At 35.8% G+C, this 7,234-nt stretch overlaps 1 protein-coding gene across 3 annotated transcripts in view; it reads left to right on the top strand.

Moving 5' to 3' along the window:
- The window catches only part of PCSK5 (proprotein convertase subtilisin/kexin type 5), a 447,761-nt gene that overhangs the window by 149,326 nt on the left and 291,201 nt on the right, over positions 1–7,234 (top strand). The window lies entirely within an intron of this gene.

Raw genomic sequence — 7,234 nt, 5'->3', positions numbered from 1 at the left:
ATATATATATATATACATACTAGGTTTTTTTGTTTGTTTGTTTTGCTGTACGCAGGCCTCTCACTGTTGTGGCCTCTCCCGTTGCGGAGCACAGGCTCGGGACGCGCAGGCTCAGCGGCCATGGTTTACGGGCCCAGCCGATCCACGGCATGTGGAATCTCCCTGGACCGGGGCACGAACCCGTGTCCCCTGCAATGGCAGGCGGACTCTCAACCACTGCGCCACCAGGGAAGCCCTACATACTAGTTTTTATTCCATATAGTTAGAGCTTTGTGAACAGCCTGATTTCATTTTCCACCACAGTGGAGGCCTGAGAAATTGTCTCCCTTACCCCTTCTTCAGATTCTTTTCGTTTATAGGTTATTACAAAATATTGAGTATAGTTCCCTTTGCTATACAATAGGTTTTCGTTAATTATCTCTTTTATATATAGTAGTGTGTATATGTTAACCTGCTGTGGGTTTTACTGTACTTCATCATTCCATGCAACATTATATTTGGGAAAGCAACAGAAGTGAGGTATAGAACTAGGTTTTCTGATAAATCAAGCTATTTATTCTTTCCTTTAAACGTGGGCTAGCATAGTTAACAATGAATTCATTTAATGGTGAATAAGTCATTTTACTAGGCTGGGGAGGTTAAGGAAGAGGAAAAATGGCAGAGGTGAGAAAACACTTCTAAAGCAGTTTGACCACTTGAGATTTATTTATTTTATTGTCAATATTTTGTGTTCTGACTGAAATATTCTTTTTGAATTACAACCAACATTATAAATAACTATACAAATTCTTCAAACCTACAATAATTTTAAACTTAAAAAAAAATAATCATAGACTCACAGAGAGTTTCAGAAATAGTAGAAGTCCCCCATATCCTTCACCTGAATTCTCCCAGTGGTAACAACATATGTAATTATAGTAAAATATCAAAACTAGGAAATTGACATTAATGCAATTTACACACCTTATTCAGATTTCACCAGTTTTTACATGCACTGGTGTGTGTGGGTATATGTATGTGTGTGTCAAACTAGCAATACTTCTAACCCTCCAGAAGAAATATTCTTCAGCTTTTTTTTAATACTTGCTAGTCATTTACATATGATATTATCTGATGCTAATGCTTAGTAGTATTCTATTACTACCTAATACTCTAATATATTTCTTCATTTTCTTTCCTTGTCTGCAGTGTATCTGTTAGACTTTGGAGCAGTTGATGAATGCTAACTTTTATTAATTTCTTTAAGTATTGTATATATTACTCCTGAGGGCCAAAAAGAGGATTCACAATGTGTATTGCTAAGTATAGAAACTGTCACAGTTTAAGTTCATGTTTAAAATTCTTTCAATATTAGGCTATCACAAGGTCTGTGACTATAATCTTATTTTATGTATCTGTTTGTCATTGTCTTCGTTCAGATTACTCTAACAGAATACTATAGACTGGGTGGCTTAAACAACAAATATTTATTTTTCACAGTTCTGGAGGCTGGGAAGTCTAATATCAAGGTATTGGCAGATTTGGTTTTCGGCTTGTAGATGACTGCCTTCTTACATGGCAAAGAGAGAGAAGGGAAGCAAGCTCTCTTGTATCTTTTCTGATAAGGGCACTCATCCCATCATGATGGTACCACTCTCATCACTTAATTACCTCCCCAAGGCCTCATCTCCAAATATCATCACATTGGGATTAGGGTTTCAACATGTGAATTAATTAGGGGTGGGGCAGACAGAAACATTCAGTCCATAGTAGTTATTTTGAATGAATTTTCCTAGTATATTTTGAGTTTCTTGCTAGTATAATAAAAAAAAATTAATATCATTGAAGCCTCAGGGACTATGTGTAATTGTAGTAACATCAGAAGCTATTGTCTTAATTATCTCACAAAAACTAATCACCAAAAAGTGGACTGTGTGATTTTTTTTCTTCTTAAAATTTTTAATTTACCTTTTTTAAAAAATACATTCCTTAAGCTTTTTGCTGAAGACAGGGTGAAAATCCATTTTCGGCTATTTTCCATTCTTCTTAAGTTTTTTAAGATTCCCAGCATTTCCTCCTTATAACTCAAGTTGAATAAATGATCGTGGGGATTCTATAAAAGATATCGTCAAATATGCTGTCATCAATAGTAATGAGGAAATAAAGTTGCCTCTGCCTCACAAAATAAGTAGGGTAGCAGGCGAAGAAGTCAGGAAATCTTGTCAATCATTCAAAGACTTAGGAATGTGGGTCCTTGTGAGTCTTACTGGAAGAGTGAAAAGGCTTTAGAGAAGGACCCAGGAGACCCAATCTAGTCTTTGGCCTGTCACAGTTTATCACTGTCTTACTGACTAAATTTTCTCACTTGTAAAATAAGAGAAGTAATGTCTGTTTTGCTTACATCACAGGGTTGAAGTGAGAATCAGATGAGGTTAAAATACTTTGAGAAGTGGAGAGCGTGATATAAAGTGGTAATATTATCAAGAACGACACAAGCAGTCAGAAACAGCCGCTCTGAGTGATATATTGGAGAACACCTCAAACACATCCGTATGGCTTGCTCCCCTCTCCCCTTCTAAGGGGGCTTTTGAAGTAGACTCAGATGGAAGGTTTTCACTCAGATTCAAACAGAATCAAAACATGCCAAGGAGAATGGGCACATCAGATGTCAAGAGGGAATCGAAACAGTGAGAGGGGGAGCCAGAATCCACAAACAGCTGAAGATGTTTGTTCCAGGAAAGAAATGAAATAGAAAGTAGTCTTTCTCCAACTTGCCATTGCTTGATTCCATACAAGTATAAGTTTGACTTTCAAGCAATGTCGTGGTAACTAACTGGAGACCTCTTGCATGTGTCCTGATGTCTCTGGTTCATCGCTGAGCTCGTTCACATCTTGTTTTCAGACCCATGGTAAATCTCAAATGAGTTAATATTTCCATCCCCACTGACTCATCTGAAATAAAAAAAGTTCACAGAGCAGTGTGACTAGAGGACTGGGAGAAAGCAAACGAAGGAGTAAAGGCGGTATTTTACTACCTAGCAAGATTTAGTAGACCCCACAGATTTATACTCTAGGCGAACTTCGCCTAACTTGTATGTGTTCACAATATTATAGAAATGAGTTAACAGGCATTCTCTGATCTCATTTTCCATCTTTTCAATCAGATAGCCAAGGTAAAACTTGTTGAGACCTGTAATTGCAGTAGTTTCTTGTTGGGTAATGTAGCAGATGACAAAAAAAAAATTTTTTTTTCTGAGTAAGAAAAAGCCATTGGACAAAGACAGACATGATTTTTAAATCAAAATGCTCTTTAAGGGCTTCCCTGGTGGCGCAGTGGTTGAGAGTCCGCCTGCCGATGCAGGGGACACGGGTTCGTGCTCCGGTCCGGGAAGATCCCACATGCCGCAGAGCGGCTAGGCCCGTGAGCCATGGCCGCTGGGCCTGCGCGTCCGGAGCCTGTGCTCCGCAAGGGGAGAGGCCACAACAGTGAGAGGCCCGCGTACCACAAAAAAAAAAAAAAAAAAATGCTCTTTAAGTCAAATGGTTTATTCAAGTAAAAATTATATAATACAACGTTTTACACTTACTAGGGGCCCTGGCAGCAATGCCCTTAAGAGATTCAGAGAAGTGATGCATTTTTAAGTCCTAGTTTGTCTACATGTGCTTTATTTTAGATGATGTCCAATTTAAGTCACTGGTTTATATATCCTTATAATTTACATAATTGGGTTATCTTCTAGAAGTCTCAGAAAATATGTGTCTTAGTAATATTGTGAACATATGCAAGAAAGCTAAACAGGTGACTCATTTCCAAGGGACATAACGTGGGACATGGCTAGTAAAGTTCGCATTTAGGTGCGTGTGGGTCAGAACATAATCTAATGAGTATATTGTTTTCTGGACTAAAATCTACTAAAATTTTCTTCTTATGCTGAAAATACTTTACATACTCATAATCTGTCATCTCTGAAGAAAAATAAAACTGAAAAACAGACTTTTGTCTGTTTTGTGACTTTCATATTTATTGACATCATGAGTATACTTTTTGCTAACCACCCTTTGTTCTTTGGGAGAAGGAAGAAATTGAATCATGTTCACGTACTTGGATAGGTCATGATGATATCCATTGTTCTATGATCTATTTAAAACCCATGTCAAGACAGAGTCCAACTAGGATATAAAAATAAAAAAGATGACTAGTACTTTACTTGGAGCAATGATCATTGTCATCTAAAGAGTGGGCTGTTTAAATGTAGTTGGCAGTTTGGACCCTCAATTACAGTATGCTGCAATATATGATTTAAATGATATTAAAATATAAGTGTCAACAGTACAGTATAACTTCCCTGTCTCCCCAAAATAGCCCATATATTATGATGTAGAGCCCTGTACAGAAATCTTTACAAGAAATGTTTTTATAAACAAAATAGTCACTCTGTTCTTCACTTACAAACGTTCACTGTACATTAACGATGCACATAATAAGTGCATTTTAGAAATACAGAACCATGTTACTTCTGTTTTTTAGTAATATGGTAGAACAGATATTCAATTAAATCTCTCCTACCACAGTATATCTAAAACTCATGGGAAAATATTAAAGAACTTTTCAGCGCACGGTTGAGCTAATGGGTTACCAGAGTATTTCTCTGAGAAAGTGCAAATTTATCAACTACGTGGGCAACAGGTGGACACTAGGCATTTCACAGGGTGAGCAACCAATCCCAGCCAGACTGGAGATGGAGTTTTAAAAGTCCAGAGATGGCAGGAGACAAGGCCTTGGTCCAAAGGGTGAGAGAAGCTTTCTGCATAAAACGGATCCCCTGAGGTACTATCTTCAGTGCAATAACCATAGGAAAAGAAAACCTACGCAGAGAGACAGAGGATGTATTTGACTTTCTCTCCCTGGGTGATAGATAGGGCAGGACGATAAATAAATAACTACCTTGGAGAATAACTAAATTCTCTTGTGGAATTTGCACCTATAATCCATATTACTTGTATGGCCCCCATTTTTAATTTGGTGGAACAGGTCCTGGTTGGTGTAGCCCAAAATATGTGTTAGAAGTGAATTTAAATCTTCTTTAAAACAATGAGTTTTCCATACCATCCTCAAGGAATTCACAAAGATAAAAGCCTAAACAACATGATCTCCTAATTTGACAATTCACCAACTACATGGGGGAAACATCAGCATGAAAACAAACCAATAGAAAAAACGAATAGCAGAATTAGATTCACCTATTTAGAATTATTATATATAATTCATATGCATCAAGAAATAAATATTGAAAAGCATTTTTAAGAAAAATTGACTATCCAAATTAACTGGGTGGACTGGACAAAAGAGCTTTAAAAAGTAAAACGTATAAATAACTGAAAAGAAGAATGCAGTGAATGGACTAAATAGCAGGTTGGTCATGGCCGAAGATAGGACAAGTGAAGTATAGGACTGAGCAGGTTACACGGAACACAGCCGAGAGAGAGAGAGAGAGAGAGAAGGATAGGGGAAGCCTGAAGGTGAGATTGAAGATTAAGACAGTGTGAAAAGGTCTAATGTATGCTTAACAGAGATTCTGATAGGAGGAACCATAGAATGATGTAAAGGCAGTGCATCAAGGTACTAGCTTACAGAGGTACTAGCTAAGACTTCTGAAGATTTAAATATTAAACTACAGGTTTAGGAATTCCAAGAAAGAATGTTTAAAAATACATACATATAACATCTTCATGAACCTGCAGAATAGAAAAGACAAAGATCTGAAAAGCATCCAGAGAGAACTAGATTGCCAGATGGCTGATTTCTCACCAGAAACAATGGAAGCTAAAAATTGGTGGAATGGCATCTTTGAAGTGCTGTTAGTCTAGGATTCTCTATCCAGTGAAATTAGTTTTTAAGAACAACGATAAAATAAAGTCATTTTCTGAGGCTACCGAAAGCCTCTCCGATGGGTACATTTATAGAATGTTCTTCAGAAAGAAATTAGTGATCCCAGAAGGAAATAACAGCTACAAAAATAAACAGAGCAAAGAATGTAAATCTAAGCAAACATTGATTGTTTAAAGTAGAACAGTAGTGGGTGATTTCTAGAGTTAAAAAATCCAATGTATAACTATAATTATGGGAGGATCATGTCAAGGGGTGGATAATCAGTTAAAACATTCTAAAGTCTGCATTGTTTGGGAAAAGGTGAAAAAAGTATTAATAACTTTAGTGTTTGTGATCTTAGCTATCTATTATCAAATATCTAGGATAACCATTAAATAATAGAATATAACATCCAAACTAGTACAGGGTAAAAAATACAGAAATGAATATGAATATATGAATACATAGACACTGTAAATGGACTGACTCTTGAGTCAAAGACAAAGATAGCCTAGCTTCAAAAAAACATAATTATAGTCTACTTATGAGGCATACTAATATGAACACAGAATATTTGAAACTAAAAGGATCAAGTGGTTTATAATTTAAATATTAACCAGATATCTTTAATTTTTATTGCAAGAACCACAGTGTTACTACATATTCATAAACAGTTTGTTTCACTAGAAAGACTTGATAATTCCTTTCTAAACACAATAAAAATTGATAGAACTGCAAAGAACATTAACAAATCCACAATATAATGAACAAGCTTGACATAATGGACTTATATGGAACAATTGGAGAATACACACCCTTTCAAGCACATGGAACATTTATAAAAGTTGATGGTATGCTTCGCCATTTTATGAGCTCACAAAATTCAAATGATTGCTTCATAAAAATTATATTCTTTTATCATAAGTTAATCAAGTTATTGATCGATATAAAAAACATAACACCTGCATACGTTTGAAAAATTGAAATCATACTTCTAAATAACCCATGGGCCAAAGAACAAACCGGAGCCACATTAAAACCATAGGTCCTCATGATCCTGTAGAACTTGCATTAATTAATAATAGAGCCAATGAAGTATAAAAACAGTAGACTCATAAAGGGAATTTGACATTTGAATAAAAAGAACCTACACCATGAAGTAATATGCAGTAAGAGGCTAATGAAGATTCATAGTAAATAATTACTATGCTCAGAGGAAAATTAGTAGTTTAGCTTGGGGCTTACAAAAATATTTTTTTAAAAAAAGAGATCATTTTTTCTGATGATTAAAGTGTATAACCACATATCAGAGGGCAAGGTAATTATGAGTACATCAAAATTAAATAACTATGTGTGACAACCTAAAACTGCCATAAATAAGATTGT

This window comes from Aethalodelphis obliquidens, unplaced genomic scaffold, assembly GCF_003676395.1.
Source record: "Aethalodelphis obliquidens isolate GAN/ISIS:26980383/991018 unplaced genomic scaffold, ASM367639v1 scaffold7, whole genome shotgun sequence".
NCBI classification, from domain to species: Eukaryota; Metazoa; Chordata; class Mammalia; order Artiodactyla; family Delphinidae; genus Aethalodelphis; species Aethalodelphis obliquidens.
Note: the sequence above shows the minus strand (reverse complement) of the source record. Positions and strands in the feature narration are given on the sequence as shown.